At 25.0% G+C, this 17,794-nt stretch overlaps 1 protein-coding gene across 1 annotated transcript in view; it reads right to left on the reverse strand.

Annotated features, from left to right (window-relative positions):
* Window positions 1–16,789, reverse strand: part of LOC129614137 (heterogeneous nuclear ribonucleoprotein L-like) — a 198,873-nt gene extending 182,084 nt beyond the window's left edge. The window contains exon 1 of the mRNA XM_055528538.1: window positions 16,658–16,789. The gene's annotated coding sequence lies outside the window, so the exon portion shown is untranslated. The remainder of the gene's footprint in view (window positions 1–16,657) is intronic.
* Between the last annotated feature and the right edge of the window lie 1,005 nt (window positions 16,790–17,794).

The following is a 17,794-nucleotide window of genomic DNA, read 5'->3' on the forward strand; positions in this document are numbered from 1 at the left end:
TTTGACCTCTACCGTCTACGCAATTCATTAATGTAACAATAATATCTGTTGAAATAAAGACGGTTATTTATATATATATATTTATAAGTATATATATACTAGCAGGTGCCATCCATTGCATGCTATTTCATGTAAAATTATACTTGTATCTATATATTGTCTCTATTTATTTATGGTACAAGGTAAAATTTTAAACAGAAACCAAACCAAACCACAAAATTCAACTTAGTTTTCTATTTTGAACTTTAAAATTTTATAAAATTTACAACATTAATAAGTATAACTCTACCATATATTCCAAGAAAAAAATTAACTTTTTGAACAAAATTGTAAATGAACCCATAATGCAACCATAAGTTGGAATTTCATTTGAACCAAGAAGAATCTAATACCTACACATAAGCAAATGCAAGTTCAACTAAAATTAGTCTTAAATAAATAAAAAATAGTACAAGAATATAATATGGAATCAGTGGAATGCTTGGATGTCGCCTGTTGAATTATTATTGTATAAAGGACAAGACTTAAAATAAATTGCAAAAGAATCATAGTGAATTTTTTATAAAAATTTTACAAGAATGCTTAACAGTAAACAACAATAGAGAAGACAATATTCTAAGAAACTATTATTGTCTTATTTAACTTTCAGATTTTGAAAATGAAAAGAATTATAGGATTTGAATTCAATGAAGAAATTTTCTGAGAAAACGAACAAGAAAAATTTACACTTCTGTTAAATACTAAATATTTTCTTGACCGTGACTAAACCTCATATTTTCAAGTTCATTTAACACAAAAAAAAAAAAGAATTTTTTTTTTATTTACATTTTTACTCAATAAAATTTTCTTGTCAATAACAAATTCAACTTCAATATAATATTTAGAGAATAAATACAATTTTAAGGATTTTGAAAGTCACTGATTTAGAACATTAACCAACTTATAAGTAAATATCAAATATTCAACTGTAAAGGACAATGAAATGACAAAAAAAAAAAAAGATAGCAAAAATCGAATAAAAATACAAAAACAAAAAAAAAAAGGAAAAAATTTCACCACAATAACTTTGTCACATACTTTTACATACAGATATAAATTATTAAAGTTTACACAAAAAATATAAAGTATATTATGGTTACTCTTGGGATGCTCAAATACTCCTACCAAAATTGCATCAAATATATTGTCTCAGCAAAACTAACCGAAAAAAAAATCAAAAAAAAAATGTTAAAGTTACAAGTTCTCGAATGTGTGTGGTAAAGCATAAAAAACAAAAAAAAATCAAATTTAGAAGTAAGGATAAAAATAAGAAATTACAGAAAAGTACATTTCAGTTAAACTCGAGAGTGCTGCGAGTCTTTTTCCACAAACCATCGAAATTTGTGGGGTTGGATTAGAAGGGCTAAGAATGACTGGCGCATTTCAAGAAATTCGTCGAACCGAAAGGGACACGAAGCGGAGAGGAGAGCTGATCTCGATTAGTCGTTCAGATTTGAGACTGATCGTTGGAGTGCTCACTGGAAATTGTCTCACCATGGTTCATTTGAAAAGGATAAGCAAGTTGAAGACTGAATTGTGTCGTCTTTGCTTCGAACAAGATGAGACAGCAGAGCATCTTCCATGCGACTGTGGCCCAATTAAGATTCAAGCCCTTCGGGCGGAAGTTTGTGACTCCTTCGGAGGTTTCATGGTTTCAAGTAGACGTAATACTGAGATTTATACATAAGGGAATAGAAATAGTGTTCTTAGAAATAGTGTAACTGGGTCGCGGATTACAAAACATCTTATGGGGTGGGATCAGAAGGGTCACGGGGACCCCAGATCCCACTTTAAAAAGAAAAACAAGGCAATTTTAATGCACTCCTAATGATGAGTGAGATCGTTATGGGCAACAAGAAGAGAACTGTTTTTAAAACTAAAATATACACAAAAACCTCAAATAATATTTTAAAAAATAGCACCAATAATTTTTAACTATAGATGACGGACATAGTTAAAATTGGTACTCAAATTTATTTTTAAAATTCTATTGGAAATTTACCAAAAAGGGTAAGCAAAACAAATTCGTATATATATAATAAAATAAAACCACGAAAAATAAAATTAAAGCCAGAAAATATTTTTTAAGGACCACAGAAAATCCTTTTTTGAATACAGATTATAATTTTACGTTTTTATGGTTTCGTTTCTCTCGAAACTTTCCATTATGAAGTCTTTATAACTTAATAAAAATGTAAAGAAGACCAAAAAAAAAAATGCAATTTTACAGTATACGGTATTGTGTGGGAGAAAAAAATGTAAGTTTATTATTAAAGGCTTCAAACATGTTTTCATAATAAAATTTCCATCATTCCATTAAAACTGATTGAAAATTATTATTGAAATTATAGGGTATATAGAGAGAGGACAAGAATAATGAATACTTTCCAGAAATTTCAATTCAATATATAACAGTTTACATTTATATAACAGTTTTGTAGCAATCTAAAAAAAATAAATCACTTAACAACAGAAGAATGAAGGATGGTAGTAAACTGCTCTTCTAAGGGTTATTAGATATTTCATATTTTCTTTTGATATTTTTATTGGCGCCACGTTTTGTTCATATTGAATGCTAAAATTACAATCTGTATTTTTGTAATAAAAATTTATTAATAGTTAGTTTTCTTTATGAAAATTTTGGGACAATTATAAAATACTATCATTAAGTTATTCAATTTTATTATATTTAGAAATTATTTATTGTTCGTCGATGTGCTTGAAATTACTAACTAATTTTCCCGATTTGCCTTCACTATCCTACGATTAAAATAAAAATTCAAGAATGGTGAACTTTTGTAAGTAGCTTAATTTCTATAACTATTTGTGTAACAGCAGATATATGTAAAATCAGTTCGCGAAGAACTTTAGCCTGAAATTTAAGGATATTATATCTAATCGGTTTATGTTAAGCGTATGTAGGTACTCTTACTACCATGCATAGAATATAAGTATACGTAATATTAAATTTTGCGGGAACAGTGATGACACTGAGGTGCATATCCTTTGCATATCCTTTACGGCGAAATAGTTTCGGACAAGGTTTTCTAAACGTTCAAGAAGTCCTGTCCAACTCTCTTGGGGATGTCTCCAGTTTCATAGTTGGAAATGGAATATTGTAGGTGAGGACGCGGAGAGGCTGCAATAATCCCTGCTCCACTCCCTTCCCTTGGAAATCTATAATCTACAATCTACAAATATTAAACTTATATTGCAATGTAACATAAAAGGAAGGAAAGAACAATTTTGTTTTAATTTAAATGTAAATTTACGATTTGTCAATTTTTGCAATATTTTATTTTCTTTTGCACTCTCCTCTCACCAGTACACAAATACAAAAAGGAAAAATAAAAATAACCAAAAATAATTATGTATGTATGTATGTATATGTTGAAAGCAAATAAAGATTTAAAAAGGTGATGTGATTGTTGCTCTTAGCAATTAAAATTATTTTCAAACTTTATGCAAAAATACAACACGCATACCATAACAATAATCATATTGTACATGCAGGCGCGGTCCTGGTGTATTCGTCGCCCTAAGCGGTTCCTAAAAAGTGCGCCCCCCCCCTCCCCCTTCAACCGTTTCACCTATTTTATTACTGTGAACAAAATTTAATGGGCATTGCACATTGTGCATCATAAAGCACACTCTTGTAACCTTATTATGCTGAATTATAGAATTAAAGTCTGGAACTAAACTCTCAATTTTTTGTTTTATAAATTCAAAAACAAGGTAATTTGTTTAACCGTACGTTTTTTTATGAAGTTATGATCAGATTTATATCAATCATTTAAACTTGATTTTTTGATTTTAACAACCATAAAATTTACTTTTTGACGTAAGTGAAACTTATTATAAAAGGTTCTATGAAAATTATATCAAATGAACTTTTTCAAAGCTTATTTGAATATGAAAAAAAGTAAAAATTTATTTTTATTTTTATTCGTAATTTTAAATTTACGAATAAAATTTAGCTTTCTATTTCACAAATCGCCTGAGAAATGAAGCAGCGTATAAAAAAAGTTTCGACTTGCATTCAAAAATTTAAGGAAAATCAAAGTTTCGTTCTAAAATTTATGACTTGAAAACTAAGCTTTTTATGAACATTGGTACAAGCTTTTATACTGTTCATTAAATTTTTTAGACTTTATTAAAATAAATGCATTTACTGGTATTTATAGGCTTGTTTTTTTGAAATTTCAGAATGTCGTTTTGCTTAACTGTTTTAATTTTAGAGATAAATGTGTGAAGCAAATTATGCGCCATTTCATTTTACTCTTATTTTTTGGATGATTTACACTACATCAATTCAGCATAAAAATTCTTAACATTCGCTTGATTATTAAACAACATTTTTTCAATTCAATATAAGTAGTAGATTTTATAAATTAAAATTTAATTCTGTGATTGATAACAGTTTTTTCAAAAACGAAAGCAGAACATAGTAGTAGAAATTCATAACGATCATGTAATTTTAAAATTCATTCAAAATTTTTTGTTGTTAAACAAAAACAAAATATTGGTATACACAATCTCAAATCAAGCTATGCATTCCATTATTTAAGAATATTGCTCTCATTCTCTTTTTCTAATTTCTTTCTATTCTCATTCTTAATTTTTGTTTGTTTTTCTTTTTTGTTCTTGTTGTTTACTAATGCAATAGTATACAGAAAACGTAATACATTATAATAATGTGTTTGTTTGTTTGGTGAGTGGGCGCCAACTAAGCAAAAATAAAATTTTGCATGTATGAAACAATTTAAATATAATGTGTACGAACGAGTGTAGCCACTAAGCATAATAAAAACATTGCTTTGTGATATAATTATATGTGTACGAGCGAGTGTTGATAGGGAGCAATCTCAGCAAAATAAAAATTTTGCTTTATGAGATAATTATATGTGTACGCATGAGTGTTGATCTTATTCATATTAGACAATATAAATTATGTGTACATGTGTATTTTTGAATATTTTTATTTGTTGCGTACATTGCTTCTATATATGTATGTATATTATATGAGACGATTTCACTTATATATATGAACGATTGAATGTATACAGCTGTGTGAAATAATATTCTGTGTTTATAGGCATATACAGTACATAAAAAATAAGAATGAAAGAGTAGTGTAGAGTAAAGAAATGTATGAGTAATTTTAATTCTATGAACATTTTTTGTTATATGGTGCGTGTGTAGGAACTATGTGTAGAACAAAATATTATGTTTGCATGTAGGTAGATTTTATTAAGTTAATTTCGCTATAAATTGATGTATAAAAAAAAACTTGGAATCCTTTTTTTGGGTGAAAATTTTTTTTTTTTAAATTTAGGGATTTTTTAAGTTTTCAATGGCGCCCCTATTTTTTATCGCCCATTGCAAATGCATACTTTGCATGTATGATGAATCCGGGGCTGTGTACATGTATGTATATAAATCCATACATACAACATAGATTGATATTATTTTGTATCTGGTTATTCCACAGTTATTAAGTGTTGTAAGGGTCAGAAACAAAAAAAGATGAAAAATTATGAAAACAAGGAATAAAAAAAATTAAATAATTAATGTTCTTATGACAATTACGATAAAAAAGAAACAACAGGAAGTTATACCGTATGAAAATGGAAACGGAAACAAAAATTTGTTCATTTATTAAAAAAAACAAGAAGAACAACAACATATTGTGGACAATAAAAAATCTCCAGTATATTGAAAATTTTATTATTGGTCAATATTAAAAGTAAAAATTTCCACAATGCACGTGAAATGAAAAAGCGAAGAAAAAAGAATTTTTTTTTTTTTGTAATTATAAAAAGTATGTGACCATATTTTTTTTTTTACATTTGGGAAATTTATAAATGATATTAATGTTATGAAAAATGTAGTTGACAGGAATTTTATATATGTACATATAATTTTTCAAGGAATAAAAATATGTACTAAATGATAAGGATATTAACAGAATATTTAATTTAAAATATGGAAAATTACTGTACGAAAGTATGTAACTAGTGGCATGTATATCGGTATATTAAAATTTCGTATAGTTGCGGGTTAAAATTGAGATTATAAAATAAAATTATAATCATACAAGTTTAAGGCAACGTTTCATAAAAGTTAAATGAAGGTTTATTTGCCATCAATTCCATATATTATACTCGAATATTTAAGTGGATATGCATACAATCCAGCTTGTTATGAATTTTATAAGAAAATTGCTCTAAAATTGCAGGATCTGATAATTTGCCTACATCATCGTATATATGACTTGTTGAAAAAATAATTTAATTTGTTTTTTCTGCAGAATATGGTTTTGATATGCAATATTATGTATGTCATTTTGGAATTTATTTTAGTGTATGTATAAATACGAGTATAATTGCCATATTTATAAAACGCAGATTATTTTAACTATATGTTTTTAATTATTATAGGATGTTATGAAAATTATGCAATTAAGAAAAATAATAAATAGCGTAATGATTATTTTAAGTAAAATAAATAACACTTATGTAACTTTTATCCTTAATTTTAAATTAACAATAAAAATAAGGCTATTGTCATTAACAAAGAATGCAAATGGAGTTGTGCCTTAAGACAATGAAATTGTAATTAATATTTTTCCACAAATTGATTTGTATTTTTATGGTTAAGTTGAGTAAGTGAAAGCTCATTCGATCACAGCTATATTTTCACTAAATTGAGTCTGCATTTCTGTCATATCTAACAAAATAAAGCATTAATTATTATAGATTTTAGATTAGTATTAACTAACTGTGTGAATAAAATTCTAATAATTCCAGATATAAATTTTTGAACCGAGTAATATTTTCAAAAATAATGAAACTCTTATAATTATATCTAGAGAGTTTCCAGACATAACATAAATATTTTTGAGTCATAACATAACCTTAGCTTCTCTTATTTATTTTCTCAATTTTATTAAAAATCTTCCATTTATTTCAATGATTAACAATTCTATTTTAAAATTAATTTAATATTAAAGTGTTTCGCGAACTTAAATACTATTAATATTAATCTCTTACTTAAATTCTATTCATTTTTGGTAATCAGTTCTAGTTTGTATTCAAACAACAATATAATAGGAAAATATCAAATCAAATTTATAATTATGAAAATAAATGCTAAAGATAGTTTTGAATTTTATTATAATCTAGTAATCTATTCACGTGTATAATAAATAGCAATTTTTACTGTGTACGGCGACTATATTCCCGTTTTGTTAAAGTAATTGAGTGTTGTTAGATCTGGGAGAATTTTTCAATTAACAATAAATTTCAATAATAAAAATTCAAAATTACTTTAGTTTTTGTTTACCAATTTACATGCTACATAAGTATATATGTATGTACTTATATCACATATATTAATATTTTGTATCTGTTATCTTTGTTAAAGGAAGAGTTTAACATCGGGATCACTAGGTATACATAAAAAACATCTTATTTTAAAAATCGAAATTTCATTAGCAAAAAATTACAAGCATTTTTAAATTTATTCAAAAAATTATTTTTATGTTTTTATAAAGAAAGACAAGTAAAAACAAAAATTAAAACTTTCGGGTTTTATACTGCATAGAAGCATTCCATATATATTTTATGTAATCTCGAGGATAATTGAAAGGATTTTCAATATTTCCTTTTTTCCTCACTTATTTTCTTTGTTATTTGTTTTTGTTTATTTTTCACACCATATTGTTATCATTGAATCTTGGAAAACCTTTAAGGATTAATATTCTAAATTAACTAAATATTTTTGTTTAAAATATTTATTTTAAAATAGAATTTTTAAAATTTTTGTGAATAAATATTGCAGTTCGAGAATAAAAAATTGTTGATTCTTGGTGTAAAATATTCCGATTATTTTTATGACATCATATTTTCGGCTTAATCCCTAGTAAATACACTGTTATCCCAGTTGTACAAATCTTCAAATACATATTATTTAAATTATATTTTATTGTCTTATATTTTAAAAATTATTGAAAAAAAATTTATAAAATTTTGTAATTCTATAAACAATCAAACCAGATTATATTAAAACACAATCACGAAATTAATTTATTTCGTTTGTTATTCAATTTACAAAATGTTTACAGAACTAGGCTGCATTAAGTTTGAGCAAACAATGTGACAGTAACAATCTACTCAAACTAAAATGTTTTTAGTCTATCTATACGATAAAAAATCATAATACTGCATCGTTCCTACATTCCAAATATCCGAAGGGTTGAGAATCCATCAATTCATGTACGTGGATTACTTTGGTAATCAGTTTTAGTTCGTATTCATGATAATTGAGGCCACAGTCAGTTTTCCTTGACATTCTGGTCTCCCATCTCTCAGTATAGCTTTACGGTAAATTCTAAATGAATTTAGCTTTAATGATTTACTTTAAAGTTTTTTATTTGTAAAATATATACGTAAAACTTGTGTTTAGTTTTTCACTATTTGCTCTTTTCTTTTTTTTCGAACCTTAAGTAATATTGCACAAAAGGTGGGAAAAATTTAGAAATTTTCATATTTCCAGCCATTACATAAATGTATTACATAGATTTCGTTCCCAAATATTTTATATAACTGTCTTATTTCATATACAACCCTTAAGTTGTAACCCTTAAGTTTTATTTTATATAGTATAAATATTGATTAATATCACTTAAATTTTCTTAACCACCATTTTTTTAGACTCAACATTTTTTGTCATTTTCGTAAATCTTATTAAATTTAATCCCTTCTCTAAATTGTAATTCAAGAATACTTCTTATAGGCATATTTTTTTTTTCTTAAAATATCCCACTACGCTTCGCATATATATACATATTATGTGAAGAAAAAAAAAATACAATAGCAAAATAAGCGATGAAAGTAACAGGAAAAACGGTGCAAAAAATAACAGGAGACAAAAAGTAGAAAATAATGAAAAAAAAAAATAATAATTTTTAGGCCTAAAGCAAATTACCCACAAGAACAGAAGAAAATAGAAAAAAAAGTGGAAAAATAAAACGGAGAAAAGAAAATAAAATTTGGTTTTTTTTTTTCTTTTTTTATCATCACGATTTTTATCCTGCAGGATAATGATATTTTATAACACAAAATACGCATCCGAAGAAAAAAAAAAACAAATGAAATAACAAAAATAAAAATGAGAATTTAAAGAGAGCAAAAAAAAATAAACTACGTATAGAATTATTTTTACAGAAAATAATAATAATAACATAAATATACATTCGGAATTTCCCTACAGGATATGGATATAAGCGCATATACACACAATACAATCGTAAAATAAAATTGCAAAAGAAAAAAAGAAATTACTATGATTTCGATTTTCTCTTTTGCTCTATGTTTCTTTTTCTTAAATTCAAATCGTAAACAATTTTATATAGAAGAATGTAAAAATAAAATAAAATTATAGCAGTACAATTTTTAGCTTCAAGATCTCTTGGAAAATAATGTGGAGTCGAACAGAAATAGAATGTAATCATAGACTAACTGTATTGCTACTGTTTTTTTTGTTCATGGAAATAAAGAAAATATCAAATAAATGAAAAAGAGAGAAAATAATCAGGAAAATTTTATATATATAAGAATTACAAAGTTTATTCACCTGATATTTACATATATGGTTGTACATATACATACGTAATAATATTTGGGTATGATTATAATAAACTGAAAGAGGGGGATATAAAACAATATTCAATTGTTTCAAAATATAAGAACAGAATATATATCATGGATACAAATGATTATTTATATAGAAAATTTCGAATTTTACATATTATAGAAAATTATACAATGAAAAATAATAAAGAAAAATGTGAAAATATAAAGGATTAATAAAAAATAATACTGTTTCGTTCGAACAATACGTGAAATTGATATTGCCGCAAATATTTCTTAATAATACTAAAAGAATAACTGGTCTTTATTTACAAAACTAGAGAAGTGTAAGTCGATTCATATTTTTTGACCTTAAAGTCTATATAATAGGGAAAGAAAGGATTTTATCATCTTTGGTGACGGTCACTCTTACATACATATATCATAAAATTTTATATAATTTTTAAGTCTGTATCTCTTAAAGAATTAAAGATCAACAGAAACCAAGATCAAAAGCGAAAATTTTGAATATATATGCAATACAAAAAAATTGCATATCAGTAGGGGCATGAAAAAACCAATCAAAGTGTGATCAAAAAATTAAAAAGAAAAAATTAATTTTATTTGAAATTTTTTAGGATTAACTAAGAATTTTTTAAGGACTTTGATAATTTTATTCAAAAGTGAGGTAGTCAAAATAAACAATGAAATATTTGAATTAGTTTACTCTCGAAATTTGGTTTATTGAACTAAAAAAATAATAAAAATACTTAGAGAAATTGTATATTAAATCATGAAATTTAAAGAATAATTTCATTGCCGAAATTCCGATTACTTTTCCAAAAAAGAAATTTAATATGCTGCACTTCACAATGGCCCACATCTCCTAATCTAAACAGTTTCCGTCTGTTACATTATCGTCTCCTTAATTAAATTTTAAAAATATTTTTTTTTCAATTATTTGGATTTTCTTTTTTATCTCAAATTGTTCTATAACAATGGAACGTAAGACCGTTCATAATACTATGAGATACATGTGTATGCGTATATGATGTACGTTATGTATGTGCATACATTGTGCAATTCAACAACTTAAAATTTTAAACAAATGAATTGCTTTTTCCAACAACTGTAAAGATTCATTTGATAAATGCTTTCGGTAATACGAAATATTGTATAAAGGATTAAAAAGGACATATGAAATTTTAACATATGCCATATTCTTAAATAGATTAAGAAAGATAATAATTGCATTCATATATCATATAGGTACTTACTGATTATACATACACGCGGCTATATTTAGTATTTTGTTGAAAGAAAATTCTAAGAAAACATATACCACGAAGAAGATATCATAGAAAACCGATATAAATTTCTTAAAATTTTACAAGGAAATCTTATTTCGAAAATAATGCATTAATGTACTCGTGTAAGGAAATAAGAAACGTGAGGTAATTTAGCGGAAATAAATTTTATGGTGGGTTGTATTATGTACGAAATTACATTTGTTCTTTTTTGCAATCATATAGTTGAAGAGCAAGAATAATAGTGAACAATAATGCAAAGTATTGTATGCGTATATAAGTATACGTATGTGTATTCATGTTCGAAAACGTATGAAAGTATATTGTAATATCATTCTGAAGTACGATGTTTTCTGGCATTCAACATTCACATTTTGTGGGTAGAACTTTGTTCACACCTAATTTATATTTGGCAGCTATATATACCTAGGTGTTGACTGTTGGTATATAGTATAAGTTATATAAGTTTATACTGTTGGCAGAAAAGGGGTTTTTATATTTTGTAATTCTTACATAGTTTGTTTATGGTTTTTCGGGGTTATTCACAATTTTTTACTTCTTTAACATTTCTAGGATACAAAATTGATGATAACAACATGTATAAATAAAATTTTATACCTTAAATTCCAATTGGCTAATGCACAATTTCTTATATTTTAAGTTCTTAGACTAAGAAGGGTTTTAAAACAATATTATTAATATTAATATTTAAAACAGTAAATATCAATAACAGTAGATTCGCTCTTATAAAGCTATATTGTTTATTCAGTTCAATCACAATTCATTCAAATACTTGTACGTGTGCATGTATTTGATAATATATTTAATTAATTATATTTTTGAATAGGAATTGGTCCTATCAAATTATGACAAAAAGTAGAACAAAATAACCTACTATTTGTAACGTACGTATGTATTATATTTAATACAATTTCTTCTATCCTTCCTTACAGTATTTTCTAAATTATCACATTATTATAGTTTTCCACATGAAACGAAAACAAATTACTATATGCAATTTCAAAAATATTGCTGTAATAAATTTTATACGCGCATATGGGAACATGACATAAATGCCTTATTAACATCTTCATGTATGTAAGTTTTTGAGTACATAAATTAAACTGTGAATTGTTCCTATACTCTACTATTAATAATATAATTATGCAAATAATTTTTATTATAAGAAAATATCTTCAGTGGAAGCATAAAAGCAAATAAAATTTTATGATGAAAAATTTTGAAATTTATTAATAAAATAAAATATTAATTAAATTTAAGTAACTTTGGTAAAAGTAATGGTAAATTATAAGCATAATATTTTAAGGTTTAGCAAAAATTTAAAGTAGGATGTTGATAAATTGAATTATTAAAAATTTATACTCAAAATATTTTAGAGTAAAAACTTTAGTAAAATCGTCAAACTTATGAAAAATAGATAATAAATTTTAAATTAAATAAATTCAAGTTAATGAAGACCCATAAGAATTAGTAAATAATTCAATTGTTTATATATTTTGTTTGAAAAAATCGTTCCATTTAATCTGTCGGTTCCCAAACGACATAAACAGTTGGTATTGCCTATTACCATGATAATAAATAATGACCAACTTGATAATACATGGCGTATCCAACTTGCCTATTACTGATTTGAATAAACAACATGCGTAACTAATATACATACCTATAACTATGCAAACATAATCAATTCGAATAAACAACATGCATAACTAAAATATATCACCAACTTGTTGGACCAACATATGTATGACCAATATGCATGACCGACTTGTATGATCTACTCGCGCGGCCAACTTGTATGAACAATTTGCATGACCAACTTGAAGAACCAACATGCATGATCAATATGCATGACCAACTTGTATGATCTACTTGCGTGACCAACTTGTATGACCAAGATGCATGACCAACTTGAAGAACCAACATGCATGATCAACATGCATGACCAACTTGTATAACATCGTTGTATGAGAAACGCCTTAAGGTCTCCGGCAGTTTTAAGAATTAATACAATTTTAGTATAGTAATGTTGGATTTCAAGAAAACGATCATAATGCGTTCGAGAAGTTTGCCAAATAAAAAAGTCATTTTCATTTTTCTGAGATCTTAACAACACCCGAATGATTAGTTAGTAAAAATTAACTAATTATTAACAGTACTTAAAATGGCGAATATACAAACATTTTTCAAAAAATAATATCAGTGAGTTTATTAACCTGTTCTTTTTGTGCATTAATTTATACATAAATATTCAAAATTTCGGCGTTGCATACGATATTAAAAAAAAGGCGACAATATTTAATGTTATTGCAATTCACTTTATAAAAATAATTTAGTATTATTTTTTTCAGTATACAGTAGGTATACGGGATTAATTTTCATACTACGTTGTATGTTCACATGTATTAAAATTTTTTGTCCTTTTTGCATACAAACACAAGCATTTACACAATAATTTCTACACATGTATCAACTATACAATAATTTATATCAAAAATAAAAAAAAAAAAAATAACAAGAATAACGACAAAATAAATATTTTGTTGTTTTCGTAAATTAAGATAATTTTGTGATAATCTTTCTTTTATGAAGTTTAAGCAAAGGAATTATAATATTTGTTTTGTTTATTTTTAGAGAGAGAGAGAGAGAGACTCAGAGGATAATAATGTCATGCATCGTAAATGAATTTACGTTATATTATATTGTATAGCTTTACATAAATAATATCGTATATAAGAGTATCCAATATACAAACTTACACATTAAAAGAAGAAAAAATATTTTATGTTGTTAAAGAAAATATTACTCACATGTGTGTAATTATTTTAGTTGCAATTTATTTTAATTGAATAATTAAATATAACGGTATAAAACAACAGAATAACAGCAAAATTATTTTATATAAGAATAATTTATATAGATATACTCGAATTAATATAATATACGGTATACATGTAGTTTATACGGGAAAGATGTATTGTATATGCCTTATTTTTTTTTTTTTTGAGTGTGTAATTTAATGAAATATTTCTAAAATAACCCTATATGCAATTTTAAAGTTTTTACCCTTTTAAAGTTTTCTTTGTTTTTCTTTTTTATAGATGAACAATATAATAAGGTATACACTGTATTAAATTTTGTATAACATAATGAGAATAATGTATGTATAGTATGTATGTGTCCTATACCTATATTGTGAATTAATATGGAAAAATGTGTATAATTTTATTTAAGTCATAAATAAAAAGATAGTTGTTTATTTTATAAAAGAAAAATTAATTACATTTAAGTTTCTTTCTTTGTTATACATTTTTAGTGACTTTATTAAAAACAAAAAAGAAAAATAAAGGTATGTAACTATTATTTATTTTAATATTCAAGTATACTGCAAAGTGAACAATATTATTTATACAAATTACATGTACGTGCTATAAATTTTTAATAAATTCTATTAAATTGAAGAAAATAACTTACAAAAATATACTATGCATATAAAATAATTTTAATATAAGATATAAATAAATTATACTTTATATAACTGTCTTTTGTAAATGGAAAATTTTTCAAGAATACTTTTAAATAAAAATTAAATTAAATTAGAAAAAAATATTGAGGTGTGAAAGTAGTAGAAATAAAATTATTAAGAATGTTTTTGTTTTAATCATTAACATTCAGCGTCTACAAGGTTATTTTTTTAAGCCAGTTTGTATGGGTCACTTCTGAGAATTTGACATCTTTTTGACAGCTGATATGACAGCAACATATTGAGAAAATTGTAAAATTGTGGTAGATGATTTAACAACTTTGAACATCTGTCTCCAACTACTTTAGATTTTAAAGACAGATAACTAGAATTATCTAAGTTTTAAGTTTCTCGAAAAACGACTATTTTCGACCTTAGCAATATTGTTTTATGACGACTAAAATTAATTTCTAAATAGTCTAAATTTAATTTTTTAAATTATTTCTAAATAGTGTAAATATAATATTCTAATTAAGTTCTCCAATTTATAAGCCATTCGCAAGGCTCATAATATTTAGGCTAATAATATTATTACTTGGGTTATTTTTCGTTAACAAATTAATTATTATCATTAATGCATGTTAAACACCCAAAAAATTAATTACAATATTATGGAAATTATGATAATCATTATATAATAATATTTTGCCTTTAGGCCCTTTAACATTAATATACATAGATTAAAAAAATAATTATTATAATCTTGTTTAAACATTAGAAAAATTTCATAACCTCATAATTTTAATAAAAGAAATATTAAAATAATAATAATAATATATTAAAAATCCTATTATTATTAAATTTATTAAATTAAATTAATAAAATGTTAGGATAAAAAACCCGAGAAAATTAGGTATTTCAGATATAATAAATTTCTAATATTGCCAATATAATAAAGGATGAAATATGCAGTAAAAAAAAGTAAAAACAAAATGGAAACAAAAAAGAGCCGATTCAATACAATCAATTTGTCATTAGATTAAAAACTTTCTTTTTATTATCAATCCTAATAAAAAAAAACAAGAAAAATAACAAAAATCCAGAACCTATAAAACAAAACCAAAAAAAATAAGAAAACACTTTAAACATCATCTGTGATCCAATAAACCCAAAAATGAACAAGAAAAATTGTATATTCAACACAAAAACGCCTTTAACAACTGTTCATTGCAAAAAATATACGAAAATAACGGTCGAACAACACAAAAAAGAAAAAAAAAAACATTACGAAATGATTAATTTTTCAAATTTCTTTCTTATTGACTTTTTTTTTTTTGCTCTCTTTCAATCTTTCTAACCCGAACTTGAACTGTTACAACCTCCCCCCTCTCTATGTGCAATATTATTATATTTTTTTCGATTTTTTGATGTTATCTCCCTCTCTCCCTCTCTCCCACTCTTGTAACATATTCTATAGTAGTAATACATAGTAGCAAAAATTACGGATTAAAATTTGAGTACAAAGGCAACAGAAGAAGCAAAAAAAGCCAAAAACCCGTTAATTCTGTCTAACAAACAACAAAAAACCAAAACAATAAATTTTATAGAAAGGAAATGTGTTTTTTTTTCTCTCTCTTTCTGTCACATCTCAAAATTCATAAATAATAATAATAACAAGAAAAATATGTACATATTTTATATTTTTATAAACAATAAACACGCTTTCAAAAATCCTAATTGTTTTCTGTCAAAAGCACTTTTTTTATTAAGTTCATATCATCGTCATGATTGGGATCAAGAGAAAAAAAAAAACAAAAAAAAAGAAAAATGAGAGAAACAATAACATAAACCGTACTGTACTCTCTCTACTTTTTTTTTCCGTTTTTGTTTTTATAGTAACAAATAACAATATAATAATGACTAATAATAACAGTAATTTTCATAAAATAAAAGAAAAAAATTAAATTAGAGTAAAAAATTTATTTTTTGTATGCATAAAAACCTTGTATTCATATACGAATATGTGCATGTTTGTGTGCATAATATTCACAATATTTCAAAAATCTGTTAAAAGTCAATTTTTCTTCGTTATTTTAAGAAAAAATAACATTAAAATATCAAGACTTAGGTATACACACATTCGCATACAAATTTATTTGTATCCATAAATATTAAATAATAATATAAGTACTTACCACTGTAATGGGATAGAAAGGGTTAATAATAGTGAATAGCAAAATATGATTTGGTCGCGTTGCTTCAGGCCGTTTTCTTCGCAAGTCATCATTTGACTTATTCAATAAATTTTGTTGGGCTTGTTGCTGTTGTTGTGCCTAAAAAAAAAAGAAAAAAAATATTTTAAAAAAAAAAGTAATCAAAAAATTTTTTAAAAATTTTATTTTTATGCGTGTATTGTTTCGTTAGAATTAACTTTAAAAATTGTAACAGCAGATTTTAAAAAAAAGAAAAAGGTCCCAGAATAGGCCTATGAAGAAAAACACAATATGAAAAAATGAGAAATAAATTTCGTAAATATTATGTACATTTTTTTTTTGTCTCATATCTCGAATTAATGGTTATAAGAAAATCTGATAAACTGTACGAAAAAATTATAACAGATTGGTTTGGTGTAGCATTTCAATTAGTTGTTAAAACAGTTAGTTATAGATGGAGTGAAAAAAACTGTTATATTGTTCAGCATGATTAAATATTTACTCATTAATTAATTACTGTGCAAAAATAATGTAAAATATTTTTGCCGATAACATAAATTTTTTTTAGAATAGTAGGTATTAACCGTATAGCTAAAATAACCCCACTACGTGAGGTTTATGAAAATCATAACTACATGGATTTCCCTGTTGGATAAATATAAAAGTTACAAAAGAAAATAAAATGTCAAATGAACTGTAGTATACCGTACTCATTTTTTCATATTCATGATCACATTTAGAATGATTCAAAAGGTTATGAGGCTTGACAAACTGAAAACGGTTGACTGTCTTAAAAAACACCACTATCAATCTTACCAACTCCGTTTTACTTTTGGAAATCAATCATTATGCTTTAATATTAGTTCCAATTGTTTTTATTAACAAATTTTGTTCATTGATTAGGTTCATTTTTGACTTACTACTTGTTACTGTGCAATATCCTCACACCAATCAAAAATGGACTATTAAAATTACATTGCATTCATAAAAATTGCATAATTTGATGTGTCGATGAATATAATCTTGTGATACACCTTCAAATATAATACGGATTTATTTGATCAATGATTTATGGTTTTTATGGTATACAACATGAGACATTGAAATAGATTTTAAGAA

This window comes from Condylostylus longicornis, unplaced genomic scaffold (assembly GCF_029603195.1).
Source record: "Condylostylus longicornis isolate FDR11 unplaced genomic scaffold, ASM2960319v2 ptg000101l, whole genome shotgun sequence".
Lineage (NCBI taxonomy): Eukaryota > Metazoa > Arthropoda > Insecta > Diptera > Dolichopodidae > Condylostylus > Condylostylus longicornis.